The sequence below is a fragment of the Haliotis asinina genome, chromosome 11 (assembly GCF_037392515.1).
Source record: "Haliotis asinina isolate JCU_RB_2024 chromosome 11, JCU_Hal_asi_v2, whole genome shotgun sequence".
NCBI lineage: Eukaryota > Metazoa > Mollusca > Gastropoda > Lepetellida > Haliotidae > Haliotis > Haliotis asinina.
The window spans coordinates 10865021-10891737 of NC_090290.1; the positions used below are offsets into that span (position 1 = coordinate 10865021).

The following is a 26717-nucleotide window of genomic DNA, read 5'->3' on the forward strand; positions in this document are numbered from 1 at the left end:
GGCGTATATCTAGGCATTTGCAATTACCCGACACTCAGCTCTACCTTTCCACTTTGTAAGGCATGAGCACGGTGGCCGAGTGGTTAAGGCGTTGGACTTAAGATCCAATGGACGTATGTCCGCGTGGGTTCGAACCCCACCCGTGCTAACCTCACTATTTTTAGGTGTGATTATTGAGCGGAAATGTTCACTTCACCTCTTTTTCTCATTGAAATGATCCACTTTACAATTTGTAATGGAGAAAAAATCGGACACTGCTATTGTCAAAATCGTCCTCGTTATATCCTTAGTATTTTACTTATTTTCAAAACCAAAATGTCAAAAAGAATATTCCGAGCGTGCCAGGATTCGAACCTGGAATCTTCTGATCCGTAGTCAGACGCGTTATCCGTTGCGCCACACGCCCACTGAAAGCCCAGGTTACAATACAATGTCTGATCTCTCAATTCCTTTCATTGTTGCACGGCTGCAAGTGCTAAGTGTTGCCCAAACATGTTTGCATTGACCGACGTCATTTCATCTAGACGATGACATTCCATGACAAAACAAACAAAAGACTGCTTTGAGTGTGACAGGATTCCACCTTGGAATCGTCTTAAGTAGTTGGACGTCTTATGGCTTGTCAAACGGCTCTTTGCTTTATCACTGGGACTTCTTATTTACCAAGGAACTGCCGTCACATTACAAACGTTATGAACAAAGCCACTCTACAGCAAAGAAGCACATTACAGGACCAAGGATGGGAGGATTCCAAAGGAATCTAAGAAAAGAAAACGACAGCCACTTGCTCCAAACGTAAGGCAGGGCACTTGAAGTTGAACATGCACATATCAAGAATGCTAACAGTTGGCTTACAAATATAGTATTTTATACGAGCAGCTGTCAGTAGCACAAAGTGTGGTTCTAGGTTGCAGTCAGAGTAGGGTACAAAGGAGATCGAGGACAACATGGTACTTGGAGAAATGGCTTGGAAATGTGTAAGTTACATGTTAAGACTGACATAGTTTTGGCTGAAGGGCGTATATCTAGGCATTTGCAATTACCCGACACTCAGCTCTACCTTTCCACTTTGTAAGGCATGAGCACGGTGGCCGAGTGGTTAAGGCGTTGGACTTAAGATCCAATGGACGTATGTCCGCGTGGGTTCGAACCCCACCCGTGCTAACCTCACTATTTTTAGGTGTGATTATTGAGCGGAAATGTTCACTTCACCTCTTTTTCTCATTGAAATGATCCACTTTACAATTTGTAATGGAGAAAAAATCGGACACTGCTATTGTCAAAATCGTCCTCGTTATATCCTTAGTATTTTACTTATTTTCAAAACCAAAATGTCAAAAAGAATATTCCGAGCGTGCCAGGATTCGAACCTGGAATCTTCTGATCCGTAGTCAGACGCGTTATCCGTTGCGCCACACGCCCACTGAAAGCCCAGGCTACAATACAATGTCTGATCTCTCAATTCCTTTCATTGTTGCACGGCTGCAAGTGCTAAATGTTGCCCAAACATGTTTGCATTGACCGACGTCATTTCATCTAGACGATGACATTCCATGACAAAACAAACAAAAGACTGCTTTGAGTGTGACAGGATTCCACCTTGGAATCGTCTTAAGTAGTTGGACGTCTTATGGCTTGTCAAACGGCTCTTTGCTTTATCACTGGGACTTCTTATTTACCAAGGAACTGCCGTCACATTACAAACGTTATGAACAAAGCCACTCTACAGCAAAGAAGCACATTACAGGACCAAGGATGGGAGGATTCCAAAGGAATCTAAGAAAAGAAAACGACAGCCACTTGCTCCAAACGTAAGGCAGGGCACTTGAAGTTGAACATGCACATATCAAGAATGCTAACAGTTGGCTTACAAATATAGTATTTTATACGAGCAGCTGTCAGTAGCACAAAGTGTGGTTCTAGGTTGCAGTCAGAGTAGGGTACAAAGGAGATCGAGGACAACATGGTACTTGGAGAAATGGCTTGGAAATGTGTAAGTTACATGTTAAGACTGACATAGTTTTGGCTGAAGGGCGTATATCTAGGCATTTGCAATTACCCGACACTCAGCTCTACCTTTCCACTTTGTAAGGCATGAGCACGGTGGCCGAGTGGTTAAGGCGTTGGACTTAAGATCCAATGGACGTATGTCCGCGTGGGTTCGAACCCCACCCGTGCTAACCTCACTATTTTTAGGTGTGATTATTGAGCGGAAATGTTCACTTCACCTCTTTTTCTCATTGAAATGATCCACTTTACAATTTGTAATGGAGAAAAAATCGGACACTGCTATTGTCAAAATCGTCCTCGTTATATCCTTAGTATTTTACTTATTTTCAAAACCAAAATGTCAAAAAGAATATTCCGAGCGTTCCAGGATTCGAATCTGGAATCTTCTGATCCGTAGTCAGACGCGTTATCCGTTGCGCCACACGCCCACTGAAAGCCCAGGCTACAATACAATGTCTGATCTCTCATTTCCTTTCATTGTTGCACGGCTGCAAGTGCTAAATGTTGCCCAAACATGTTTGCATTGACCGACGTCATTTCATCTAGACGATGACATTCCATGACAAAACAAACAAAAGACTGCTTTGAGTGTGACAGGATTCCACCTTGGAATCGTCTTAAGTAGTTGGACGTCTTATGGCTTGTCAAACGGCTCTTTGCTTTATCACTGGGACTTCTTATTTACCAAGGAACTGCCGTCACATTACAAACGTTATGAACAAAGCCACTCTACAGCAAAGAAGCACATTACAGGACCAAGGATGGGAGGATTCCAAAGGAATCTAAGAAAAGAAAACGACAGCCACTTGCTCCAAACGTAAGGCAGGGCACTTGAAGTTGAACATGCACATATCAAGAATGCTAACAGTTGGCTTACAAATATAGTATTTTATACGAGCAGCTGTCAGTAGCACAAAGTGTGGTTCTAGGTTGCAGTCAGAGTAGGGTACAAAGGAGATCGAGGACAACATGGTACTTGGAGAAATGGCTTGGAAATGTGTAAGTTACATGTTAAGACTGACATAGTTTTGGCTGAAGGGCGTATATCTAGGCATTTGCAATTACCCGACACTCAGCTCTACCTTTCCACTTTGTAAGGCATGAGCACGGTGGCCGAGTGGTTAAGGCGTTGGACTTAAGATCCAATGGACGTATGTCCGCGTGGGTTCGAACCCCACCCGTGCTAACCTCACTATTTTTAGGTGTGATTATTGAGCGGAAATGTTCACTTCACCTCTTTTTCTCATTGAAATGATCCACTTTACAATTTGTAATGGAGAAAAAATCGGACACTGCTATTGTCAAAATCGTCCTCGTTATATCCTTAGTATTTTACTTATTTTCAAAACCAAAATGTCAAAAAGAATATTCCGAGCGTAATAGGATTCGAACCTGGAATCTTCTGATCCGTAGTCAGACGCGTTATCCGTTGCGCCACACGCCCACTGAAAGCCCAGGCTACAATACAATGTCTGATCTCTCAATTCCTTTCATTGTTGCACGGCTGCAAGTGCTAAATGTTGCCCAAACATGTTTGCATTGACCGACGTCATTTCATCTAGACGATGACATTCCATGACAAAACAAACAAAAGACTGCTTTGAGTGTGACAGGATTCCACCTTGGAATCGTCTTAAGTAGTTGGACGTCTTATGGCTTGTCAAACGGCTCTTTGCTTTATCACTGGGACTTCTTATTTACCAAGGAACTGCCGTCACATTACAAACGTTATGAACAAAGCCACTCTACAGCAAAGAAGCACATTACAGGACCAAGGATGGGAGGATTCCAAAGGAATCTAAGAAAAGAAAACGACAGCCACTTGCTCCAAACGTAAGGCAGGGCACTTGAAGTTGAACATGCACATATCAAGAATGCTAACAGTTGGCTTACAAATATAGTATTTTATACGAGCAGCTGTCAGTAGCACAAAGTGTGGTTCTAGGTTGCAGTCAGAGTAGGGTACAAAGGAGATCGAGGACAACATGGTACTTGGAGAAATGGCTTGGAAATGTGTAAGTTACATGTTAAGACTGACATAGTTTTGGCTGAAGGGCGTATATCTAGGCATTTGCAATTACCCGACACTCAGCTCTACCTTTCCACTTTGTAAGGCATGAGCACGGTGGCCGAGTGGTTAAGGCGTTGGACTTAAGATCCAATGGACGTATGTCCGCGTGGGTTCGAACCCCACCCGTGCTAACCTCACTATTTTTAGGTGTGATTATTGAGCGGAAATGTTCACTTCACCTCTTTTTCTCATTGAAATGATCCACTTTACAATTTGTAATGGAGAAAAAATCGGACACTGCTATTGTCAAAATCGTCCTCGTTATATCCTTAGTATTTTACTTATTTTCAAAACCAAAATGTCAAAAAGAATATTCCGAGCGTTCCAGGATTCGAATCTGGAATCTTCTGATCCGTAGTCAGACGCGTTATCCGTTGCGCCACACGCCCACTGAAAGCCCAGGCTACAATACAATGTCTGATCTCTCATTTCCTTTCATTGTTGCACGGCTGCAAGTGCTAAATGTTGCCCAAACATGTTTGCATTGACCGACGTCATTTCATCTAGACGATGACATTCCATGACAAAACAAACAAAAGACTGCTTTGAGTGTGACAGGATTCCACCTTGGAATCGTCTTAAGTAGTTGGACGTCTTATGGCTTGTCAAACGGCTCTTTGCTTTATCACTGGGACTTCTTATTTACCAAGGAACTGCCGTCACATTACAAACGTTATGAACAAAGCCACTCTACAGCAAAGAAGCACATTACAGGACCAAGGATGGGAGGATTCCAAAGGAATCTAAGAAAAGAAAACGACAGCCACTTGCTCCAAACGTAAGGCAGGGCACTTGAAGTTGAACATGCACATATCAAGAATGCTAACAGTTGGCTTACAAATATAGTATTTTATACGAGCAGCTGTCAGTAGCACAAAGTGTGGTTCTAGGTTGCAGTCAGAGTAGGGTACAAAGGAGATCGAGGACAACATGGTACTTGGAGAAATGGCTTGGAAATGTGTAAGTTACATGTTAAGACTGACATAGTTTTGGCTGAAGGGCGTATATCTAGGCATTTGCAATTACCCGACACTCAGCTCTACCTTTCCACTTTGTAAGGCATGAGCACGGTGGCCGAGTGGTTAAGGCGTTGGACTTAAGATCCAATGGACGTATGTCCGCGTGGGTTCGAACCCCACCCGTGCTAACCTCACTATTTTTAGGTGTGATTATTGAGCGGAAATGTTCACTTCACCTCTTTTTCTCATTGAAATGATCCACTTTACAATTTGTAATGGAGAAAAAATCGGACACTGCTATTGTCAAAATCGTCCTCGTTATATCCTTAGTATTTTACTTATTTTCAAAACCAAAATGTCAAAAAGAATATTCCGAGCGTTCCAGGATTCGAATCTGGAATCTTCTGATCCGTAGTCAGACGCGTTATCCGTTGCGCCACACGCCCACTGAAAGCCCAGGCTACAATACAATGTCTGATCTCTCATTTCCTTTCATTGTTGCACGGCTGCAAGTGCTAAATGTTGCCCAAACATGTTTGCATTGACCGACGTCATTTCATCTAGACGATGACATTCCATGACAAAACAAACAAAAGACTGCTTTGAGTGTGACAGGATTCCACCTTGGAATCGTCTTAAGTAGTTGGACGTCTTATGGCTTGTCAAACGGCTCTTTGCTTTATCACTGGGACTTCTTATTTACCAAGGAACTGCCGTCACATTACAAACGTTATGAACAAAGCCACTCTACAGCAAAGAAGCACATTACAGGACCAAGGATGGGAGGATTCCAAAGGAATCTAAGAAAAGAAAACGACAGCCACTTGCTCCAAACGTAAGGCAGGGCACTTGAAGTTGAACATGCACATATCAAGAATGCTAACAGTTGGCTTACAAATATAGTATTTTATACGAGCAGCTGTCAGTAGCACAAAGTGTGGTTCTAGGTTGCAGTCAGAGTAGGGTACAAAGGAGATCGAGGACAACATGGTACTTGGAGAAATGGCTTGGAAATGTGTAAGTTACATGTTAAGACTGACATAGTTTTGGCTGAAGGGCGTATATCTAGGCATTTGCAATTACCCGACACTCAGCTCTACCTTTCCACTTTGTAAGGCATGAGCACGGTGGCCGAGTGGTTAAGGCGTTGGACTTAAGATCCAATGGACGTATGTCCGCGTGGGTTCGAACCCCACCCGTGCTAACCTCACTATTTTTAGGTGTGATTATTGAGCGGAAATGTTCACTTCACCTCTTTTTCTCATTGAAATGATCCACTTTACAATTTGTAATGGAGAAAAAATCGGACACTGCTATTGTCAAAATCGTCCTCGTTATATCCTTAGTATTTTACTTATTTTCAAAACCAAAATGTCAAAAAGAATATTCCGAGCGTGCCAGGATTCGAACCTGGAATCTTCTGATCCGTAGTCAGACGCGTTATCCGTTGCGCCACACGCCCACTGAAAGCCCAGGCTACAATACAATGTCTGATCTCTCAATTCCTTTCATTGTTGCACGGCTGCAAGTGCTAAATGTTGCCCAAACATGTTTGCATTGACCGACGTCATTTCATCTAGACGATGACATTCCATGACAAAACAAACAAAAGACTGCTTTGAGTGTGACAGGATTCCACCTTGGAATCGTCTTAAGTAGTTGGACGTCTTATGGCTTGTCAAACGGCTCTTTGCTTTATCACTGGGACTTCTTATTTACCAAGGAACTGCCGTCACATTACAAACGTTATGAACAAAGCCACTCTACAGCAAAGAAGCACATTACAGGACCAAGGATGGGAGGATTCCAAAGGAATCTAAGAAAAGAAAACGACAGCCACTTGCTCCAAACGTAAGGCAGGGCACTTGAAGTTGAACATGCACATATCAAGAATGCTAACAGTTGGCTTACAAATATAGTATTTTATACGAGCAGCTGTCAGTAGCACAAAGTGTGGTTCTAGGTTGCAGTCAGAGTAGGGTACAAAGGAGATCGAGGACAACATGGTACTTGGAGAAATGGCTTGGAAATGTGTAAGTTACATGTTAAGACTGACATAGTTTTGGCTGAAGGGCGTATATCTAGGCATTTGCAATTACCCGACACTCAGCTCTACCTTTCCACTTTGTAAGGCATGAGCACGGTGGCCGAGTGGTTAAGGCGTTGGACTTAAGATCCAATGGACGTATGTCCGCGTGGGTTCGAACCCCACCCGTGCTAACCTCACTATTTTTAGGTGTGATTATTGAGCGGAAATGTTCACTTCACCTCTTTTTCTCATTGAAATGATCCACTTTACAATTTGTAATGGAGAAAAAATCGGACACTGCTATTGTCAAAATCGTCCTCGTTATATCCTTAGTATTTTACTTATTTTCAAAACCAAAATGTCAAAAAGAATATTCCGAGCGTTCCAGGATTCGAATCTGGAATCTTCTGATCCGTAGTCAGACGCGTTATCCGTTGCGCCACACGCCCACTGAAAGCCCAGGCTACAATACAATGTCTGATCTCTCATTTCCTTTCATTGTTGCACGGCTGCAAGTGCTAAATGTTGCCCAAACATGTTTGCATTGACCGACGTCATTTCATCTAGACGATGACATTCCATGACAAAACAAACAAAAGACTGCTTTGAGTGTGACAGGATTCCACCTTGGAATCGTCTTAAGTAGTTGGACGTCTTATGGCTTGTCAAACGGATCTTTGCTTTATCACTGGGACTTCTTATTTACCAAGGAACTGCCGTCACATTACAAACGTTATGAACAAAGCCACTCTACAGCAAAGAAGCACATTACAGGACCAAGGATGGGAGGATTCCAAAGGAATCTAAGAAAAGAAAACGACAGCCACTTGCTCCAAACGTAAGGCAGGGCACTTGAAGTTGAACATGCACATATCAAGAATGCTAACAGTTGGCTTACAAATATAGTATTTTATACGAGCAGCTGTCAGTAGCACAAAGTGTGGTTCTAGGTTGCAGTCAGAGTAGGGTACAAAGGAGATCGAGGACAACATGGTACTTGGAGAAATGGCTTGGAAATGTGTAAGTTACATGTTAAGACTGACATAGTTTTGGCTGAAGGGCGTATATCTAGGCATTTGCAATTACCCGACACTCAGCTCTACCTTTCCACTTTGTAAGGCATGAGCACGGTGGCCGAGTGGTTAAGGCGTTGGACTTAAGATCCAATGGACGTATGTCCGCGTGGGTTCGAACCCCACCCGTGCTAACCTCACTATTTTTAGGTGTGATTATTGAGCGGAAATGTTCACTTCACCTCTTTTTCTCATTGAAATGATCCACTTTACAATTTGTAATGGAGAAAAAATCGGACACTGCTATTGTCAAAATCGTCCTCGTTATATCCTTAGTATTTTACTTATTTTCAAAACCAAAATGTCAAAAAGAATATTCCGAGCGTGCCAGGATTCGAACCTGGAATCTTCTGATCCGTAGTCAGACGCGTTATCCGTTGCGCCACACGCCCACTGAAAGCCCAGGCTACAATACAATGTCTGATCTCTCATTTCCTTTCATTGTTGCACGGCTGCAAGTGCTAAATGTTGCCCAAACATGTTTGCATTGACCGACGTCATTTCATCTAGACGATGACATTCCATGACAAAACAAACAAAAGACTGCTTTGAGTGTGACAGGATTCCACCTTGGAATCGTCTTAAGTAGTTGGACGTCTTATGGCTTGTCAAACGGCTCTTTGCTTTATCACTGGGACTTCTTATTTACCAAGGAACTGCCGTCACATTACAAACGTTATGAACAAAGCCACTCTACAGCAAAGAAGCACATTACAGGACCAAGGATGGGAGGATTCCAAAGGAATCTAAGAAAAGAAAACGACAGCCACTTGCTCCAAACGTAAGGCAGGGCACTTGAAGTTGAACATGCACATATCAAGAATGCTAACAGTTGGCTTACAAATATAGTATTTTATACGAGCAGCTGTCAGTAGCACAAAGTGTGGTTCTAGGTTGCAGTCAGAGTAGGGTACAAAGGAGATCGAGGACAACATGGTACTTGGAGAAATGGCTTGGAAATGTGTAAGTTACATGTTAAGACTGACATAGTTTTGGCTGAAGGGCGTATATCTAGGCATTTGCAATTACCCGACACTCAGCTCTACCTTTCCACTTTGTAAGGCATGAGCACGGTGGCCGAGTGGTTAAGGCGTTGGACTTAAGATCCAATGGACGTATGTCCGCGTGGGTTCGAACCCCACCCGTGCTAACCTCACTATTTTTAGGTGTGATTATTGAGCGGAAATGTTCACTTCACCTCTTTTTCTCATTGAAATGATCCACTTTACAATTTGTAATGGAGAAAAAATCGGACACTGCTATTGTCAAAATCGTCCTCGTTATATCCTTAGTATTTTACTTATTTTCAAAACCAAAATGTCAAAAAGAATATTCCGAGCGTGCCAGGATTCGAACCTGGAATCTTCTGATCCGTAGTCAGACGCGTTATCCGTTGCGCCACACGCCCACTGAAAGCCCAGGCTACAATACAATGTCTGATCTCTCATTTCCTTTCATTGTTGCACGGCTGCAAGTGCTAAATGTTGCCCAAACATGTTTGCATTGACCGACGTCATTTCATCTAGACGATGACATTCCATGACAAAACAAACAAAAGACTGCTTTGAGTGTGACAGGATTCCACCTTGGAATCGTCTTAAGTAGTTGGACGTCTTATGGCTTGTCAAACGGCTCTTTGCTTTATCACTGGGACTTCTTATTTACCAAGGAACTGCCGTCACATTACAAACGTTATGAACAAAGCCACTCTACAGCAAAGAAGCACATTACAGGACCAAGGATGGGAGGATTCCAAAGGAATCTAAGAAAAGAAAACGACAGCCACTTGCTCCAAACGTAAGGCAGGGCACTTGAAGTTGAACATGCACATATCAAGAATGCTAACAGTTGGCTTACAAATATAGTATTTTATACGAGCAGCTGTCAGTAGCACAAAGTGTGGTTCTAGGTTGCAGTCAGAGTAGGGTACAAAGGAGATCGAGGACAACATGGTACTTGGAGAAATGGCTTGGAAATGTGTAAGTTACATGTTAAGACTGACATAGTTTTGGCTGAAGGGCGTATATCTAGGCATTTGCAATTACCCGACACTCAGCTCTACCTTTCCACTTTGTAAGGCATGAGCACGGTGGCCGAGTGGTTAAGGCGTTGGACTTAAGATCCAATGGACGTATGTCCGCGTGGGTTCGAACCCCACCCGTGCTAACCTCACTATTTTTAGGTGTGATTATTGAGCGGAAATGTTCACTTCACCTCTTTTTCTCATTGAAATGATCCACTTTACAATTTGTAATGGAGAAAAAATCGGACACTGCTATTGTCAAAATCGTCCTCGTTATATCCTTAGTATTTTACTTATTTTCAAAACCAAAATGTCAAAAAGAATATTCCGAGCGTGCCAGGATTCGAACCTGGAATCTTCTGATCCGTAGTCAGACGCGTTATCCGTTGCGCCACACGCCCACTGAAAGCCCAGGCTACAATACAATGTCTGATCTCTCATTTCCTTTCATTGTTGCACGGCTGCAAGTGCTAAATGTTGCCCAAACATGTTTGCATTGACCGACGTCATTTCATCTAGACGATGACATTCCATGACAAAACAAACAAAAGACTGCTTTGAGTGTGACAGGATTCCACCTTGGAATCGTCTTAAGTAGTTGGACGTCTTATGGCTTGTCAAACGGCTCTTTGCTTTATCACTGGGACTTCTTATTTACCAAGGAACTGCCGTCACATTACAAACGTTATGAACAAAGCCACTCTACAGCAAAGAAGCACATTACAGGACCAAGGATGGGAGGATTCCAAAGGAATCTAAGAAAAGAAAACGACAGCCACTTGCTCCAAACGTAAGGCAGGGCACTTGAAGTTGAACATGCACATATCAAGAATGCTAACAGTTGGCTTACAAATATAGTATTTTATACGAGCAGCTGTCAGTAGCACAAAGTGTGGTTCTAGGTTGCAGTCAGAGTAGGGTACAAAGGAGATCGAGGACAACATGGTACTTGGAGAAATGGCTTGGAAATGTGTAAGTTACATGTTAAGACTGACATAGTTTTGGCTGAAGGGCGTATATCTAGGCATTTGCAATTACCCGACACTCAGCTCTACCTTTCCACTTTGTAAGGCATGAGCACGGTGGCCGAGTGGTTAAGGCGTTGGACTTAAGATCCAATGGACGTATGTCCGCGTGGGTTCGAACCCCACCCGTGCTAACCTCACTATTTTTAGGTGTGATTATTGAGCGGAAATGTTCACTTCACCTCTTTTTCTCATTGAAATGATCCACTTTACAATTTGTAATGGAGAAAAAATCGGACACTGCTATTGTCAAAATCGTCCTCGTTATATCCTTAGTATTTTACTTATTTTCAAAACCAAAATGTCAAAAAGAATATTCCGAGCGTGCCAGGATTCGAACCTGGAATCTTCTGATCCGTAGTCAGACGCGTTATCCGTTGCGCCACACGCCCACTGAAAGCCCAGGCTACAATACAATGTCTGATCTCTCATTTCCTTTCATTGTTGCACGGCTGCAAGTGCTAAATGTTGCCCAAACATGTTTGCATTGACCGACGTCATTTCATCTAGACGATGACATTCCATGACAAAACAAACAAAAGACTGCTTTGAGTGTGACAGGATTCCACCTTGGAATCGTCTTAAGTAGTTGGACGTCTTATGGCTTGTCAAACGGCTCTTTGCTTTATCACTGGGACTTCTTATTTACCAAGGAACTGCCGTCACATTACAAACGTTATGAACAAAGCCACTCTACAGCAAAGAAGCACATTACAGGACCAAGGATGGGAGGATTCCAAAGGAATCTAAGAAAAGAAAACGACAGCCACTTGCTCCAAACGTAAGGCAGGGCACTTGAAGTTGAACATGCACATATCAAGAATGCTAACAGTTGGCTTACAAATATAGTATTTTATACGAGCAGCTGTCAGTAGCACAAAGTGTGGTTCTAGGTTGCAGTCAGAGTAGGGTACAAAGGAGATCGAGGACAACATGGTACTTGGAGAAATGGCTTGGAAATGTGTAAGTTACATGTTAAGACTGACATAGTTTTGGCTGAAGGGCGTATATCTAGGCATTTGCAATTACCCGACACTCAGCTCTACCTTTCCACTTTGTAAGGCATGAGCACGGTGGCCGAGTGGTTAAGGCGTTGGACTTAAGATCCAATGGACGTATGTCCGCGTGGGTTCGAACCCCACCCGTGCTAACCTCACTATTTTTAGGTGTGATTATTGAGCGGAAATGTTCACTTCACCTCTTTTTCTCATTGAAATGATCCACTTTACAATTTGTTATGGAGAAAAAATCGTACACTGCTATTGTCAATTGCTTCCTCGTTATCTCCTTAGTATTTTACTTATTTTCAAAACCAAAATGTCAAAAAGAATATTCCGAGCGTGCCAGGATTCGAACCTGGAATCTTCTGATCCGTAGTCAGACGCGTTATCCGTTGCGCCACACGCCCACTGAAAGCCCAGGCTACAATACAATGTCTGATCTCTCATTTCCTTTCATTGTTGCACGGCTGCAAGTGCTAAATGTTGCCCAAACATGTTTGCATTGACCGACGTCATTTCATCTAGACGATGACATTCCATGACAAAACAAACAAAAGACTGCTTTGAGTGTGACAGGATTCCACCTTGGAATCGTCTTAAGTAGTTGGACGTCTTATGGCTTGTCAAACGGCTCTTTGCTTTATCACTGGGACTTCTTATTTACCAAGGAACTGCCGTCACATTACAAACGTTATGAACAAAGCCACTCTACAGCAAAGAAGCACATTACAGGACCAAGGATGGGAGGATTCCAAAGGAATCTAAGAAAAGAAAACGACAGCCACTTGCTCCAAACGTAAGGCAGGGCACTTGAAGTTGAACATGCACATATCAAGAATGCTAACAGTTGGCTTACAAATATAGTATTTTATACGAGCAGCTGTCAGTAGCACAAAGTGTGGTTCTAGGTTGCAGTCAGAGTAGGGTACAAAGGAGATCGAGGACAACATGGTACTTGGAGAAATGGCTTGGAAATGTGTAAGTTACATGTTAAGACTGACATAGTTTTGGCTGAAGGGCGTATATCTAGGCATTTGCAATTACCCGACACTTAGCTCTACCTTTCCACTTTGTAAGGCATGAGCACGGTGGCCGAGTGGTTAAGGCGTTGGACTTAAGATCCAATGGACGTATGTCCGCGTGGGTTCGAACCCCACCCGTGCTAACCTCACTATTTTTAGGTGTGATTATTGAGCGGAAATGTTCACTTCACCTCTTTTTCTCATTGAAATGATCCACTTTACAATTTGTAATGGAGAAAAAATCGGACACTGCTATTGTCAAAATCGTCCTCGTTATATCCTTAGTATTTTACTTATTTTCAAAACCAAAATGTCAAAAAGAATATTCCGAGCGTGCCAGGATTCGAACCTGGAATCTTCTGATCCGTAGTCAGACGCGTTATCCGTTGCGCCACACGCCCACTGAAAGCCCAGGCTACAATACAATGTCTGATCTCTCATTTCCTTTCATTGTTGCACGGCTGCAAGTGCTAAATGTTGCCCAAACATGTTTGCATTGACCGACGTCATTTCATCTAGACGATGACATTCCATGACAAAACAAACAAAAGACTGCTTTGAGTGTGACAGGATTCCACCTTGGAATCGTCTTAAGTAGTTGGACGTCTTATGGCTTGTCAAACGGCTCTTTGCTTTATCACTGGGACTTCTTATTTACCAAGGAACTGCCGTCACATTACAAACGTTATGAACAAAGCCACTCTACAGCAAAGAAGCACATTACAGGACCAAGGATGGGAGGATTCCAAAGGAATCTAAGAAAAGAAAACGACAGCCACTTGCTCCAAACGTAAGGCAGGGCACTTGAAGTTGAACATGCACATATCAAGAATGCTAACAGTTGGCTTACAAATATAGTATTTTATACGAGCAGCTGTCAGTAGCACAAAGTGTGGTTCTAGGTTGCAGTCAGAGTAGGGTACAAAGGAGATCGAGGACAATATGGTACTTGGAGAAATGGCTTGGAAATGTGTAAGTTACATGTTAAGACTGACATAGTTTTGGCTGAAGGGCGTATATCTAGGCATTTGCAATTACCCGACACTTAGCTCTACCTTTCCACTTTGTAAGGCATGAGCACGGTGGCCGAGTGGTTAAGGCGTTGGACTTAAGATCCAATGGACGTATGTCCGCGTGGGTTCGAACCCCACCCGTGCTAACCTCACTATTTTTAGGTGTGATTATTGAGTGGAAACGTTCACTTCACCTCTTTTTCTCATTGAAATGATCCACTTTACAATTTGTAATGGAGAAAAAATCGGACACTGCTATTGTCAAAATCGTCCTCGTTATATCCTTAGTATTTTACTTATTTTCAAAACCAAAATGTCAAAAAGAATATTCCGAGCGTGCCAGGATTCGAACCTGGAATCTTCTGATCCGTAGTCAGACGCGTTATCCGTTGCGCCACACGCCCACTGAAAGCCCAGGCTACAATACAATGTCTGATCTCTCATTTCCTTTCATTGTTGCACGGCTGCAAGTGCTAAATGTTGCCCAAACATGTTTGCATTGACCGACGTCATTTCATCTAGACGATGACATTCCATGACAAAACAAACAAAAGACTGCTTTGAGTGTGACAGGATTCCACCTTGGAATCGTCTTAAGTAGTTGGACGTCTTATGGCTTGTCAAACGGCTCTTTGCTTTATCACTGGGACTTCTTATTTACCAAGGAACTGCCGTCACATTACAAACGTTATGAACAAAGCCACTCTACAGCAAAGAAGCACATTACAGGACCAAGGATGGGAGGATTCCAAAGGAATCTAAGAAAAGAAGACGACAGCCACTTGCTCCAAACGTAAGGCAGGGCACTTGAAGTTGAACATGCACATATCAAGAATGCTAACAGTTGGCTTACAAATATAGTATTTTATACGAGCAGCTGTCAGTAGCACAAAGTGTGGTTCTAGGTTGCAGTCAGAGTAGGGTACAAAGGAGATCGAGGACAACATGGTACTTGGAGAAATGGCTTGGAAATGTGTAAGTTACATGTTAAGACTGACATAGTTTTGGCTGAAGGGCGTATATCTAGGCATTTGCAATTACCCGACACTCAGCTCTACCTTTCCACTTTGTAAGGCATGAGCACGGTGGCCGAGTGGTTAAGGTAGTGGACTTAAGATCCAATGGACGTATGTCCGCGTGGGTTCGAACCCCACCCGTGCTAACCTCACTATTTTTAGGTGTGATTATTGAGCGGAAATGTTCACTTCACCTCTTTTTCTCATTGAAATGATCCACTTTACAATTTGTAATGGAGAAAAAATCGGCCACTGCTATTGTCAATTGCTTCCTCGTTATCTCCTTAGTATTTTACTTATTTTCAAAACCAAAATGTCAAAAAGAATATTCCGAGCGTGCCAGGATTCGAATCTGGAATCTTCTGATCCGTAGTCAGACGCGTTATCCGTTGCGCCACACGCCCACTGAAAGCCCAGGCTACAATACAATGTCTGATCTCTCATTTCCTTTCATTGTTGCACGGCTGCAAGTGCTAAATGTTGCCCAAACATGTTTGCATTGACCGACGTCATTTCATCTAGACGATGACATTCCATGACAAAACAAACAAAAGACTGCTTTGAGTGTGACAGGATTCCACCTTGGAATCGTCTTAAGTAGTTGGACGTCTTATGGCTTGTCAAACGGCTCTTTGCTTTATCACTGGGACTTCTTATTTACCAAGGAACTGCCGTCACATTACAAACGTTATGAACAAAGCCACTCTACAGCAAAGAAGCACATTACAGGACCAAGGATGGGAGGATTCCAAAGGAATCTAAGAAAAGAAAACGACAGCCACTTGCTCCAAACGTAAGGCAGGGCACTTGAAGTTGAACATGCACATATCAAGAATGCTAACAGTTGGCTTACAAATATAGTATTTTATACGAGCAGCTGTCAGTAGCACAAAGTGTGGTTCTAGGTTGCAGTCAGAGTAGGGTACAAAGGAGATCGAGGACAACATGGTACTTGGAGAAATGGCTTGGAAATGTGTAAGTTACATGTTAAGACTGACATAGTTTTGGCTGAAGGGCGTATATCTAGGCATTTGCAATTACCCGACACTCAGCTCTACCTTTCCACTTTGTAAGGCATGAGCACGGTGGCCGAGTGGTTAAGGTAGTGGACTTAAGATCCAATGGACGTATGTCCGCGTGGGTTCGAACCCCACCCGTGCTAACCTCACTATTTTTAGGTGTGATTATTGAGCGGAAATGTTCACTTCACCTCTTTTTCTCATTGAAATGATCCACTTTACAATTTGTAATGGAGAAAAAATCGGACACTGCTATTGTCAATTGCTTCCTCGTTATCTCCTTAGTATTTTACTTATTTTCAAAACCAAAATGTCAAAAAGAATATTCCGAGCGTGCCAGGATTCGAATCTGGAATCTTCTGATCCGTAGTCAGACGCGTTATCCGTTGCGCCACACGCCCACTGAAAGCCCAGGCTACAATACAATGTCTGATCTCTCATTTCCTTTCATTGTTGCACGGCTGCAAGTGCTAAATGTTGCCCAAACATGTTTGCATTGACCGACGTCATTTCATCTAGACGATGACATTCCATGACAAAACAAACAAAAGACTGCTTTGAGTGTGACAGGATTCCACCTTGGAATCGTCTTAAGTAGTTGGACGTCTTATGGCTTGTCAAACGGCTCTTTGCTTTATCACTGGGACTTCTTATTTACCAAGGAACTGCCGTCACATTACAAACGTTATGAACAAAGCCACTCTACAGCAAAGAAGCACATTACAGGACCAAGGATGGGAGGATTCCAAAGGAATCTAAGAAAAGAAAACGACAGCCACTTGCTCCAAACGTAAGGCAGGGCACTTGAAGTTGAACATGCACATATCAAGAATGCTAACAGTTGGCTTACAAATATAGTATTTTATACGAGCAGCTGTCAGTAGCACAAAGTGTGGTTCTAGGTTGCAGTCAGAGTAGGGTACAAAGGAGATCGAGGACAACATGGTACTTGGAGAAATGGCTTGGAAATGTGTAAGTTACATGTTAAGACTGACATAGTTTTGGCTGAAGGGCGTATATCTAGGCATTTGCAATTACCCGACACTCAGCTCTACCTTTCCACTTTGTAAGGCATGAGCACGGTGGCCGAGTGGTTAAGGCGTTGGACTTAAGATCCAATGGACGTATGTCCGCGTGGGTTCGAACCCCACCCGTGCTAACCTCACTATTTTTAGGTGTGATTATTGAGCGGAAATGTTCACTTCACCTCTTTTTCTCATTGAAATGATCCACTTTACAATTTGTAATGGAGAAAAAATCGGACACTGCTATTGTCAAAATCGTCCTCGTTATATCCTTAGTATTTTACTTATTTTCAAAACCAAAATGTCAAAAAGAATATTCCGAGCGTGCCAGGATTCGAACCTGGAATCATCTGATCCGTAGTCAGACGCGTTATCCGTTGCGCCACACGCCCACTGAAAGCCCAGGCTACAATACAATGTCTGATCTCTCATTTCCTTTCATTGTTGCACGGCTGCAAGTGCTAAATGTTGCCCAAACATGTTTGCATTGACCGACGTCATTTCATCTAGACGATGACATTCCATGACAAAACAAACAAAAGACTGCTTTGAGTGTGACAGGATTCCACCTTGGAATCGTCTTAAGTAGTTGGACGTCTTATGGCTTGTCAAACGGCTCTTTGCTTTATCACTGGGACTTCTTATTTACCAAGGAACTGCCGTCACATTACAAACGTTATGAACAAAGCCACTCTACAGCAAAGAAGCACATTACAGGACCAAGGATGGGAGGATTCCAAAGGAATCTAAGAAAAGAAAACGACAGCCACTTGCTCCAAACGTAAGGCAGGGCACTTGAAGTTGAACATGCACATATCAAGAATGCTAACAGTTGGCTTACAAATATAGTATTTTATACGAGCAGCTGTCAGTAGCACAAAGTGTGGTTCTAGGTTGCAGTCAGAGTAGGGTACAAAGGAGATCGAGGACAACATGGTACTTGGAGAAATGGCTTGGAAATGTGTAAGTTACATGTTAAGACTGACATAGTTTTGGCTGAAGGGCGTATATCTAGGCATTTGCAATTACCCGACACTCAGCTCTACCTTTCCACTTTGTAAGGCATGAGCACGGTGGCCGAGTGGTTAAGGCGTTGGACTTAAGATCCAATGGACGTATGTCCGCGTGGGTTCGAACCCCACCCGTGCTAACCTCACTATTTTTAGGTGTGATTATTGAGCGGAAATGTTCACTTCACCTCTTTTTCTCATTGAAATGATCCACTTTACAATTTGTAATGGAGAAAAAATCGGACACTGCTATTGTCAAAATCGTCCTCGTTATATCCTTAGTATTTTACTTATTTTCAAAACCAAAATGTCAAAAAGAATATTCCGAGCGTGCCAGGATTCGAACCTGGAATCATCTGATCCGTAGTCAGACGCGTTATCCGTTGCGCCACACGCCCACTGAAAGCCCAGGCTACAATACAATGTCTGATCTCTCATTTCCTTTCATTGTTGCACGGCTGCAAGTGCTAAATGTTGCCCAAACATGTTTGCATTGACCGACGTCATTTCATCTAGACGATGACATTCCATGACAAAACAAACAAAAGACTGCTTTGAGTGTGACAGGATTCCACCTTGGAATCGTCTTAAGTAGTTGGACGTCTTATGGCTTGTCAAACGGCTCTTTGCTTTATCACTGGGACTTCTTATTTACCAAGGAACTGCCGTCACATTACAAACGTTATGAACAAAGCCACTCTACAGCAAAGAAGCACATTACAGGACCAAGGATGGGAGGATTCCAAAGGAATCTAAGAAAAGAAAACGACAGCCACTTGCTCCAAACGTAAGGCAGGGCACTTGAAGTTGAACATGCACATATCAAGAATGCTAACAGTTGGCTTACAAATATAGTATTTTATACGAGCAGCTGTCAGTAGCACAAAGTGTGGTTCTAGGTTGCAGTCAGAGTAGGGTACAAAGGAGATCGAGGACAACATGGTACTTGGAGAAATGGCTTGGAAATGTGTAAGTTACATGTTAAGACTGACATAGTTTTGGCTGAAGGGCGTATATCTAGGCATTTGCAATTACCCGACACTCAGCTCTACCTTTCCACTTTGTAAGGCATGAGCACGGTGGCCGAGTGGTTAAGGCGTTGGACTTAAGATCCAATGGACGTATGTCCGCGTGGGTTCGAACCCCACCCGTGCTAACCTCACTATTTTTAGGTGTGATTATTGAGCGGAAATGTTCACTTCACCTCTTTTTCTCATTGAAATGATCCACTTTACAATTTGTAATGGAGAAAAAATCGGACACTGCTATTGTCAAAATCGTCCTCGTTATATCCTTAGTATTTTACTTATTTTCAAAACCAAAATGTCAAAAAGAATATTCCGAGCGTGCCAGGATTCGAACCTGGAATCTTCTGATCCGTAGTCAGACGCGTTATCCGTTGCGCCACACGCCCACTGAAAGCCCAGGCTACAATACAATGTCTGATCTCTCATTTCCTTTCATTGTTGCACGGCTGCAAGTGCTAAATGTTGCCCAAACATGTTTGCATTGACCGACGTCATTTCATCTAGACGATGACATTCCATGACAAAACAAACAAAAGACTGCTTTGAGTGTGACAGGATTCCACCTTGGAATCGTCTTAAGTAGTTGGACGTCTTATGGCTTGTCAAACGGCTCTTTGCTTTATCACTGGGACTTCTTATTTACCAAGGAACTGCCGTCACATTACAAACGTTATGAACAAAGCCACTCTACAGCAAAGAAGCACATTACAGGACCAAGGATGGGAGGATTCCAAAGGAATCTAAGAAAAGAAAACGACAGCCACTTGCTCCAAACGTAAGGCAGGGCACTTGAAGTTGAACATGCACATATCAAGAATGCTAACAGTTGGCTTACAAATATAGTATTTTATACGAGCAGCTGTCAGTAGCACAAAGTGTGGTTCTAGGTTGCAGTCAGAGTAGGGTACAAAGGAGATCGAGGACAATATGGTACTTGGAGAAATGGCTTGGAAATGTGTAAGTTACATGTTAAGACTGACATAGTTTTGGCTGAAGGGCGTATATCTAGGCATTTGCAATTACCCGACACTTGGCTCTACCTTTCCACTTTGTAAGGCATGAGCACGGTGGCCGAGTGGTTAAGGCGTTGGACTTAAGATCCAATGGACGTATGTCCGCGTGGGTTCGAACCCCACCCGTGCTAACCTCACTATTTTTAGGTGTGATTATTGAGCGGAAATGTTCACTTCACCTCTTTTTCTCATTGAAATGATCCACTTTACAATTTGTAATGGAGAAAAAATCGGACACTGCTATTGTCAAAATCGTCCTCGTTATATCCTTAGTATTTTACTTATTTTCAAAACCAAAATGTCAAAAAGAATATTCCGAGCGTGCCAGGATTCGAACCTGGAATCTTCTGATCCGTAGTCAGACGCGTTATCCGTTGCGCCACACGCCCACTGAAAGCCCAGGCTACAATACAATGTCTGATCTCTCATTTCCTTTCATTGTTGCACGGCTGCAAGTGCTAAATGTTGCCCAAACATGTTTGCATTGACCGACGTCATTTCATCTAGACGATGACATTCCATGACAAAACAAACAAAAGACTGCTTTGAGTGTGACAGGATTCCACCTTGGAATCGTCTTAAGTAGTTGGACGTCTTATGGCTTGTCAAACGGCTCTTTGCTTTATCACTGGGACTTCTTATTTACCAAGGAACTGCCGTCACATTACAAACGTTATGAACAAAGCCACTCTACAGCAAAGAAGCACATTGCAGGACCAAGGATGGGAGGATTCCAAAGGAATCTAAGAAAAGAAAACGACAGCCACTTGCTCCAAACGTAAGGCAGGGCACTTGAAGTTGAACATGCACATATCAAGAATGCTAACAGTTGGCTTACAAATATAGTATTTTATACGAGCAGCTGTCAGTAGCACAAAGTGTGGTTCTAGGTTGCAGTCAGAGTAGGGTACAAAGGAGATCGAGGACAACATGGTACTTGGAGAAATGGCTTGGAAATGTGTAAGTTACATGTTAAGACTGACATAGTTTTGGCTGAAGGGCGTATATCTAGGCATTTGCAATTACCCGACACTCAGCTCTACCTTTCCACTTTGTAAGGCATGAGCACGGTGGCCGAGTGGTTAAGGTGGTGGACTTAAGATCCAATGGACGTATGTCCGCGTGGGTTCGAACCCCACCCGTGCTAACCTCACTATTTTTAGGTGTGATTATTGAGCGGAAATGTTCACTTCACCTCTTTTTCTCATTGAAATGATCCACTTTACAATTTGTAATGGAGAAAAAATCGGACACTGCTATTGTCAAAATCGTCCTCGTTATCTCCTTAGTGTTTTACTTATTTTGAAAACCAAAATGTCAAAAAGAATATTCCGAGCGTGCCAGGATTCGAATCTGGAATCTTCTGATCCGTAGTCAGACGCGTTATCCGTTGCGCCACACGCCCACTGAAAGCCCAGGCTACAATACAATGTCTGATCTCTCATTTCCTTTCATTGTTGCACGGCTGCAAGTGCTAAATGTTGCCCAAACATGTTTGCATTGACCGACGTCATTTCATCTAGACGATGACATTCCATGACAAAACAAACAAAAGACTGCTTTGAGTGTGACAGGATTCCACCTTGGAATCGTCTTAAGTAGTTGGACGTCTTATGGCTTGTCAAACGGCTCTTTGCTTTATCACTGGGACTTCTTATTTGCCAAGGAACTGCCGTCACATTACAAACGTTATGAACAAAGCCACTCTACAGCAAAGAAGCACATTGCAGGACCAAGAATGGGAGGATTCCAAAGGAATCTAAGAAAAGAAAACGACAGCCACTTGCTCCAAACGTAAGGCAGGGCACTTGAAGTTGAACATGCACATATCAAGAATGCTAACAGTTGGCTTACAAATATAGTATTTTATACGAGCAGCTGTCAGTAGCACAAAGTGTGGTTCTAGGTTGCAGTCAGAGTAGGGTACAAAGGAGATCGAGGACAACATGGTACTTGGAGAAATGGCTTGGAAATGTGTAAGTTACATGTTAAGACTGACATAGTTTTGGCTGAAGGGCGTATATCTAGGCATTTGCAATTACCCGACACTTAGCTCTACCTTTCCACTTTGTAAGGCATGAGCACGGTGGCCGAGTGGTTAAGGCGTTGGACTTAAGATCCAATGGACGTATGTCCGCGTGGGTTCGAACCCCACCCGTGCTAACCTCACTATTTTTAGGTGTGATTATTGAGCGGAAATGTTCACTTCACCTCTTTTTCTCATTGAAATGATCCACTTTACAATTTGTAATGGAGAAAAAATCGGACACTGCTATTGTCAATTGCTTCCTCGTTATCTCCTTAGTATTTTACTTATTTTCAAAACCAAAATGTCAAAAAGAATATTCCGAGCGTGCCAGGATTCGAACCTGGAATCTTCTGATCCGTAGTCAGACGCGTTATCCGTTGCGCCACACGCCCACTGAAAGCCCAGGCTACAATACAATGTCTGATCTCTCATTTCCTTTCATTGTTGCACGGCTGCAAGTGCTAAATGTTGCCCAAACATGTTTGCATTGACCGACGTCATTTCATCTAGACGATGACATTCCATGACAAAACAAACAAAAGACTGCTTTGAGTGTGACAGGATTCCACCTTGGAATCGTCTTAAGTAGTTGGACGTCTTATGGCTTGTCAAACGGCTCTTTGCTTTATCACTGGGACTTCTTATTTACCAAGGAACTGCCGTCACATTACAAACGTTATGAACAAAGCCACTCTACAGCAAAGAAGCACATTGCAGGACCAAGGATGGGAGGATTCCAAAGGAATCTAAGAAAAGAAAACGACAGCCACTTGCTCCAAACGTAAGGCAGGGCACTTGAAGTTGAACATGCACATATCAAGAATGCTAACAGTTGGCTTACAAATATAGTATTTTATACGAGCAGCTGTCAGTAGCACAAAGTGTGGTTCTAGGTTGCAGTCAGAGTAGGGTACAAAGGAGATCGAGGACAACATGGTACTTGGAGAAATGGCTTGGAAATGTGTAAGTTACATGTTAAGACTGACATAGTTTTGGCTGAAGGGCGTATATCTAGGCATTTGCAATTACCCGACACTTAGCTCTACCTTTCCACTTTGTAAGGCATGAGCACGGTGGCCGAGTGGTTAAGGCGTTGGACTTAAGATCCAATGGACGTATGTCCGCGTGGGTTCGAACCCCACCCGTGCTAACCTCACTATTTTTAGGTGTGATTATTGAGCGGAAATGTTCACTTCACCTCTTTTTCTCATTGAAATGATCCACTTTACAATTTGTAATGGAGAAAAAATCGGACACTGCTATTGTCAATTGCTTCCTCGTTATCTCCTTAGTATTTTACTTATTTTCAAAACCAAAATGTCAAAAAGAATATTCCGAGCGTGCCAGGATTCGAACCTGGAATCTTCTGATCCGTAGTCAGACGCGTTATCCGTTGCGCCACACGCCCACTGAAAGCCCAGGCTACAATACAATGTCTGATCTCTCATTTCCTTTCATTGTTGCACGGCTGCAAGTGCTAAATGTTGCCCAAACATGTTTGCATTGACCGACGTCATTTCATCTAGACGATGACATTCCATGACAAAACAAACAAAAGACTGCTTTGAGTGTGACAGGATTCCACCTTGGAATCGTCTTAAGTAGTTGGACGTCTTATGGCTTGTCAAACGGCTCTTTGCTTTATCACTGGGACTTCTTATTTACCAAGGAACTGCCGTCACATTACAAACGTTATGAACAAAGCCACTCTACAGCAAAGAAGCACATTGCAGGACCAAGGATGGGAGGATTCCAAAGGAATCTAAGAAAAGAAAACGACAGCCACTTGCTCCAAACGTAAGGCAGGGCACTTGAAGTTGAACATGCACATATCAAGAATGCTAACAGTTGGCTTACAAATATAGTATTTTATACGAGCAGCTGTCAGTAGCACAAAGTGTGGTTCTAGGTTGCAGTCAGAGTAGGGTACAAAGGAGATCGAGGACAACATGGTACTTGGAGAAATGGCTTGGAAATGTGTAAGTTACATGTTAAGACTGACATAGTTTTGGCTGAAGGGCGTATATCTAGGCATTTGCAATTACCCGACACTCAGCTCTACCTTTCCACTTTGTAAGGCATGAGCACGGTGGCCGAGTGGTTAAGGTGGTGGACTTAAGATCCAATGGACGTATGTCCGCGTGGGTTCGAACCCCACCCGTGCTAACCTCACTATTTTTAGGTGTGATTATTGAGCGGAAATGTTCACTTCACCTCTTTTTCTCATTGAAATGATCCACTTTACAATTTGTAATGGAGAAAAAATCGGACACTGCTATTGTCAAAATCGTCCTAGTTATATCCTTAGTATTTTACTTATTTTCAAAACCAAAATGTCAAAAAGAATATTCCGAGCGTGCCAGGATTCGAACCTGGAATCTTCTGATCCGTAGTCAGACGCGTTATCCGTTGCGCCACACGCCCACTGAAAGCCCAGGCTACAATACAATGTCTGATCTCTCATTTCCTTTCATTGTTGCACGGCTGCAAGTGCTAAATGTTGCCCAAACATGTTTGCATTGACCGACGTCATTTCATCTAGACGATGACATTCCATGACAAAACAAACAAAAGACTGCTTTGAGTGTGACAGGATTCCACCTTGGAATCGTCTTAAGTAGTTGGACGTCTTATGGCTTGTCAAACGGCTCTTTGCTTTATCACTGGGACTTCTTATTTACCAAGGAACTGCCGTCACATTACAAACGTTATGAACAAAGCCACTCTACAGCAAAGAAGCACATTGCAGGACCAAGGATGGGAGGATTCCAAAGGAATCTAAGAAAAGAAAACGACAGCCACTTGCTCCAAACGTAAGGCAGGGCACTTGAAGTTGAACATGCACATATCAAGAATGCTAACAGTTGGCTTACAAATATAGTATTTTATACGAGCAGCTGTCAGTAGCACAAAGTGTGGTTCTAGGTTGCAGTCAGAGTAGGGTACAAAGGAGATCGAGGACAACATGGTACTTGGAGAAATGGCTTGGAAATGTGTAAGTTACATGTTAAGACTGACATAGTTTTGGCTGAAGGGCGTATATCTAGGCATTTGCAATTACCCGACACTCAGCTCTACCTTTCCACTTTGTAAGGCATGAGCACGGTGGCCGAGTGGTTAAGGTGGTGGACTTAAGATCCAATGGACGTATGTCCGCGTGGGTTCGAACCCCACCCGTGCTAACCTCACTATTTTTAGGTGTGATTATTGAGCGGAAATGTTCACTTCACCTCTTTTTCTCATTGAAATGATCCACTTTACAATTTGTAATGGAGAAAAAATCGGACACTGCTATTGTCAAAATCGTCCTCGTTATCTCCTTAGTGTTTTACTTATTTTGAAAACCAAAATGTCAAAAAGAATATTCCGAGCGTGCCAGGATTCGAATCTGGAATCTTCTGATCCGTAGTCAGACGCGTTATCCGTTGCGCCACACGCCCACTGAAAGCCCAGGCTACAATACAATGTCTGATCTCTCATTTCCTTTCATTGTTGCACGGCTGCAAGTGCTAAATGTTGCCCAAACATGTTTGCATTGACCGACGTCATTTCATCTAGACGATGACATTCCATGACAAAACAAACAAAAGACTGCTTTGAGTGTGACAGGATTCCACCTTGGAATCGTCTTAAGTAGTTGGACGTCTTATGGCTTGTCAAACGGCTCTTTGCTTTATCACTGGGACTTCTTATTTGCCAAGGAACTGCCGTCACATTACAAACGTTATGAACAAAGCCACTCTACAGCAAAGAAGCACATTGCAGGACCAAGAATGGGAGGATTCCAAAGGAATCTAAGAAAAGAAAACGACAGCCACTTGCTCCAAACGTAAGGCAGGGCACTTGAAGTTGAACATGCACATATCAAGAATGCTAACAGTTGGCTTACAAATATAGTATTTTATACGAGCAGCTGTCAGTAGCACAAAGTGTGGTTCTAGGTTGCAGTCAGAGTAGGGTACAAAGGAGATCGAGGACAACATGGTACTTGGAGAAATGGCTTGGAAATGTGTAAGTTACATGTTAAGACTGACATAGTTTTGGCTGAAGGGCGTATATCTAGGCATTTGCAATTACCCGACACTTAGCTCTACCTTTCCACTTTGTAAGGCATGAGCACGGTGGCCGAGTGGTTAAGGCGTTGGACTTAAGATCCAATGGACGTATGTCCGCGTGGGTTCGAACCCCACCCGTGCTAACCTCACTATTTTTAGGTGTGATTATTGAGCGGAAATGTTCACTTCACCTCTTTTTCTCATTGAAATGATCCACTTTACAATTTGTAATGGAGAAAAAATCGGACACTGCTATTGTCAATTGCTTCCTCGTTATCTCCTTAGTATTTTACTTA

General features: G+C 42.9%; 48 non-coding genes across 48 annotated transcripts; 27 read left to right on the forward strand and 21 right to left on the reverse strand.

The window, feature by feature from the left end:
* The first annotated feature begins 65 nt into the window (after positions 1–65).
* Positions 66–148, forward strand: Trnal-uaa (transfer RNA leucine (anticodon UAA)). Its single transcript has one exon. It is a non-coding gene; the product is annotated as a tRNA-Leu (tRNA).
* Positions 149–333: 185 nt separating this feature from the next.
* On the reverse strand, positions 334–406 carry Trnar-acg (transfer RNA arginine (anticodon ACG)). The gene has a single exon. It is a non-coding gene; the product is annotated as a tRNA-Arg (tRNA).
* A 675-nt stretch (positions 407–1081) lies between these two features.
* Trnal-uaa (transfer RNA leucine (anticodon UAA)) lies at positions 1082–1164 on the forward strand. Its single transcript has one exon. It is a non-coding gene; the product is annotated as a tRNA-Leu (tRNA).
* A 185-nt stretch (positions 1165–1349) lies between these two features.
* Trnar-acg (transfer RNA arginine (anticodon ACG)) lies at positions 1350–1422 on the reverse strand. Its single transcript has one exon. It is a non-coding gene; the product is annotated as a tRNA-Arg (tRNA).
* A 675-nt stretch (positions 1423–2097) lies between these two features.
* Trnal-uaa (transfer RNA leucine (anticodon UAA)) lies at positions 2098–2180 on the forward strand. The gene has a single exon. It is a non-coding gene; the product is annotated as a tRNA-Leu (tRNA).
* Positions 2181–3113: 933 nt separating this feature from the next.
* Trnal-uaa (transfer RNA leucine (anticodon UAA)) lies at positions 3114–3196 on the forward strand. The gene has a single exon. It is a non-coding gene; the product is annotated as a tRNA-Leu (tRNA).
* A 933-nt stretch (positions 3197–4129) lies between these two features.
* Positions 4130–4212, forward strand: Trnal-uaa (transfer RNA leucine (anticodon UAA)). Its single transcript has one exon. It is a non-coding gene; the product is annotated as a tRNA-Leu (tRNA).
* A 933-nt stretch (positions 4213–5145) lies between these two features.
* Trnal-uaa (transfer RNA leucine (anticodon UAA)) lies at positions 5146–5228 on the forward strand. The gene has a single exon. It is a non-coding gene; the product is annotated as a tRNA-Leu (tRNA).
* A 933-nt stretch (positions 5229–6161) lies between these two features.
* On the forward strand, positions 6162–6244 carry Trnal-uaa (transfer RNA leucine (anticodon UAA)). Its single transcript has one exon. It is a non-coding gene; the product is annotated as a tRNA-Leu (tRNA).
* Positions 6245–6429: 185 nt separating this feature from the next.
* On the reverse strand, positions 6430–6502 carry Trnar-acg (transfer RNA arginine (anticodon ACG)). The gene has a single exon. It is a non-coding gene; the product is annotated as a tRNA-Arg (tRNA).
* Positions 6503–7177: 675 nt separating this feature from the next.
* On the forward strand, positions 7178–7260 carry Trnal-uaa (transfer RNA leucine (anticodon UAA)). Its single transcript has one exon. It is a non-coding gene; the product is annotated as a tRNA-Leu (tRNA).
* A 933-nt stretch (positions 7261–8193) lies between these two features.
* On the forward strand, positions 8194–8276 carry Trnal-uaa (transfer RNA leucine (anticodon UAA)). The gene has a single exon. It is a non-coding gene; the product is annotated as a tRNA-Leu (tRNA).
* A 185-nt stretch (positions 8277–8461) lies between these two features.
* Positions 8462–8534, reverse strand: Trnar-acg (transfer RNA arginine (anticodon ACG)). The gene has a single exon. It is a non-coding gene; the product is annotated as a tRNA-Arg (tRNA).
* A 675-nt stretch (positions 8535–9209) lies between these two features.
* Positions 9210–9292, forward strand: Trnal-uaa (transfer RNA leucine (anticodon UAA)). The gene has a single exon. It is a non-coding gene; the product is annotated as a tRNA-Leu (tRNA).
* A 185-nt stretch (positions 9293–9477) lies between these two features.
* On the reverse strand, positions 9478–9550 carry Trnar-acg (transfer RNA arginine (anticodon ACG)). The gene has a single exon. It is a non-coding gene; the product is annotated as a tRNA-Arg (tRNA).
* A 675-nt stretch (positions 9551–10225) lies between these two features.
* Positions 10226–10308, forward strand: Trnal-uaa (transfer RNA leucine (anticodon UAA)). Its single transcript has one exon. It is a non-coding gene; the product is annotated as a tRNA-Leu (tRNA).
* A 185-nt stretch (positions 10309–10493) lies between these two features.
* On the reverse strand, positions 10494–10566 carry Trnar-acg (transfer RNA arginine (anticodon ACG)). The gene has a single exon. It is a non-coding gene; the product is annotated as a tRNA-Arg (tRNA).
* A 675-nt stretch (positions 10567–11241) lies between these two features.
* On the forward strand, positions 11242–11324 carry Trnal-uaa (transfer RNA leucine (anticodon UAA)). The gene has a single exon. It is a non-coding gene; the product is annotated as a tRNA-Leu (tRNA).
* Positions 11325–11509: 185 nt separating this feature from the next.
* On the reverse strand, positions 11510–11582 carry Trnar-acg (transfer RNA arginine (anticodon ACG)). The gene has a single exon. It is a non-coding gene; the product is annotated as a tRNA-Arg (tRNA).
* A 675-nt stretch (positions 11583–12257) lies between these two features.
* On the forward strand, positions 12258–12340 carry Trnal-uaa (transfer RNA leucine (anticodon UAA)). Its single transcript has one exon. It is a non-coding gene; the product is annotated as a tRNA-Leu (tRNA).
* A 185-nt stretch (positions 12341–12525) lies between these two features.
* Trnar-acg (transfer RNA arginine (anticodon ACG)) lies at positions 12526–12598 on the reverse strand. Its single transcript has one exon. It is a non-coding gene; the product is annotated as a tRNA-Arg (tRNA).
* Positions 12599–13273: 675 nt separating this feature from the next.
* Trnal-uaa (transfer RNA leucine (anticodon UAA)) lies at positions 13274–13356 on the forward strand. Its single transcript has one exon. It is a non-coding gene; the product is annotated as a tRNA-Leu (tRNA).
* Positions 13357–13541: 185 nt separating this feature from the next.
* On the reverse strand, positions 13542–13614 carry Trnar-acg (transfer RNA arginine (anticodon ACG)). Its single transcript has one exon. It is a non-coding gene; the product is annotated as a tRNA-Arg (tRNA).
* A 675-nt stretch (positions 13615–14289) lies between these two features.
* Positions 14290–14372, forward strand: Trnal-uaa (transfer RNA leucine (anticodon UAA)). The gene has a single exon. It is a non-coding gene; the product is annotated as a tRNA-Leu (tRNA).
* A 185-nt stretch (positions 14373–14557) lies between these two features.
* Positions 14558–14630, reverse strand: Trnar-acg (transfer RNA arginine (anticodon ACG)). The gene has a single exon. It is a non-coding gene; the product is annotated as a tRNA-Arg (tRNA).
* Positions 14631–15305: 675 nt separating this feature from the next.
* Positions 15306–15388, forward strand: Trnal-uaa (transfer RNA leucine (anticodon UAA)). Its single transcript has one exon. It is a non-coding gene; the product is annotated as a tRNA-Leu (tRNA).
* A 185-nt stretch (positions 15389–15573) lies between these two features.
* Positions 15574–15646, reverse strand: Trnar-acg (transfer RNA arginine (anticodon ACG)). The gene has a single exon. It is a non-coding gene; the product is annotated as a tRNA-Arg (tRNA).
* Positions 15647–16321: 675 nt separating this feature from the next.
* On the forward strand, positions 16322–16404 carry Trnal-uaa (transfer RNA leucine (anticodon UAA)). Its single transcript has one exon. It is a non-coding gene; the product is annotated as a tRNA-Leu (tRNA).
* A 185-nt stretch (positions 16405–16589) lies between these two features.
* Positions 16590–16662, reverse strand: Trnar-acg (transfer RNA arginine (anticodon ACG)). The gene has a single exon. It is a non-coding gene; the product is annotated as a tRNA-Arg (tRNA).
* A 675-nt stretch (positions 16663–17337) lies between these two features.
* Positions 17338–17420, forward strand: Trnal-uaa (transfer RNA leucine (anticodon UAA)). The gene has a single exon. It is a non-coding gene; the product is annotated as a tRNA-Leu (tRNA).
* A 185-nt stretch (positions 17421–17605) lies between these two features.
* On the reverse strand, positions 17606–17678 carry Trnar-acg (transfer RNA arginine (anticodon ACG)). Its single transcript has one exon. It is a non-coding gene; the product is annotated as a tRNA-Arg (tRNA).
* A 675-nt stretch (positions 17679–18353) lies between these two features.
* On the forward strand, positions 18354–18436 carry Trnal-uaa (transfer RNA leucine (anticodon UAA)). Its single transcript has one exon. It is a non-coding gene; the product is annotated as a tRNA-Leu (tRNA).
* Positions 18437–18621: 185 nt separating this feature from the next.
* On the reverse strand, positions 18622–18694 carry Trnar-acg (transfer RNA arginine (anticodon ACG)). The gene has a single exon. It is a non-coding gene; the product is annotated as a tRNA-Arg (tRNA).
* A 675-nt stretch (positions 18695–19369) lies between these two features.
* On the forward strand, positions 19370–19452 carry Trnal-uaa (transfer RNA leucine (anticodon UAA)). Its single transcript has one exon. It is a non-coding gene; the product is annotated as a tRNA-Leu (tRNA).
* A 185-nt stretch (positions 19453–19637) lies between these two features.
* Trnar-acg (transfer RNA arginine (anticodon ACG)) lies at positions 19638–19710 on the reverse strand. The gene has a single exon. It is a non-coding gene; the product is annotated as a tRNA-Arg (tRNA).
* Positions 19711–20385: 675 nt separating this feature from the next.
* Trnal-uaa (transfer RNA leucine (anticodon UAA)) lies at positions 20386–20468 on the forward strand. The gene has a single exon. It is a non-coding gene; the product is annotated as a tRNA-Leu (tRNA).
* A 185-nt stretch (positions 20469–20653) lies between these two features.
* On the reverse strand, positions 20654–20726 carry Trnar-acg (transfer RNA arginine (anticodon ACG)). The gene has a single exon. It is a non-coding gene; the product is annotated as a tRNA-Arg (tRNA).
* A 675-nt stretch (positions 20727–21401) lies between these two features.
* On the forward strand, positions 21402–21484 carry Trnal-uaa (transfer RNA leucine (anticodon UAA)). The gene has a single exon. It is a non-coding gene; the product is annotated as a tRNA-Leu (tRNA).
* Positions 21485–21669: 185 nt separating this feature from the next.
* Trnar-acg (transfer RNA arginine (anticodon ACG)) lies at positions 21670–21742 on the reverse strand. The gene has a single exon. It is a non-coding gene; the product is annotated as a tRNA-Arg (tRNA).
* Positions 21743–22417: 675 nt separating this feature from the next.
* Positions 22418–22500, forward strand: Trnal-uaa (transfer RNA leucine (anticodon UAA)). The gene has a single exon. It is a non-coding gene; the product is annotated as a tRNA-Leu (tRNA).
* Positions 22501–22685: 185 nt separating this feature from the next.
* On the reverse strand, positions 22686–22758 carry Trnar-acg (transfer RNA arginine (anticodon ACG)). The gene has a single exon. It is a non-coding gene; the product is annotated as a tRNA-Arg (tRNA).
* A 675-nt stretch (positions 22759–23433) lies between these two features.
* On the forward strand, positions 23434–23516 carry Trnal-uaa (transfer RNA leucine (anticodon UAA)). The gene has a single exon. It is a non-coding gene; the product is annotated as a tRNA-Leu (tRNA).
* A 185-nt stretch (positions 23517–23701) lies between these two features.
* Trnar-acg (transfer RNA arginine (anticodon ACG)) lies at positions 23702–23774 on the reverse strand. Its single transcript has one exon. It is a non-coding gene; the product is annotated as a tRNA-Arg (tRNA).
* Positions 23775–24449: 675 nt separating this feature from the next.
* On the forward strand, positions 24450–24532 carry Trnal-uaa (transfer RNA leucine (anticodon UAA)). Its single transcript has one exon. It is a non-coding gene; the product is annotated as a tRNA-Leu (tRNA).
* A 185-nt stretch (positions 24533–24717) lies between these two features.
* Trnar-acg (transfer RNA arginine (anticodon ACG)) lies at positions 24718–24790 on the reverse strand. Its single transcript has one exon. It is a non-coding gene; the product is annotated as a tRNA-Arg (tRNA).
* A 675-nt stretch (positions 24791–25465) lies between these two features.
* Positions 25466–25548, forward strand: Trnal-uaa (transfer RNA leucine (anticodon UAA)). The gene has a single exon. It is a non-coding gene; the product is annotated as a tRNA-Leu (tRNA).
* A 185-nt stretch (positions 25549–25733) lies between these two features.
* On the reverse strand, positions 25734–25806 carry Trnar-acg (transfer RNA arginine (anticodon ACG)). The gene has a single exon. It is a non-coding gene; the product is annotated as a tRNA-Arg (tRNA).
* A 675-nt stretch (positions 25807–26481) lies between these two features.
* On the forward strand, positions 26482–26564 carry Trnal-uaa (transfer RNA leucine (anticodon UAA)). The gene has a single exon. It is a non-coding gene; the product is annotated as a tRNA-Leu (tRNA).
* Positions 26565–26717: the final 153 nt, after the last annotated feature.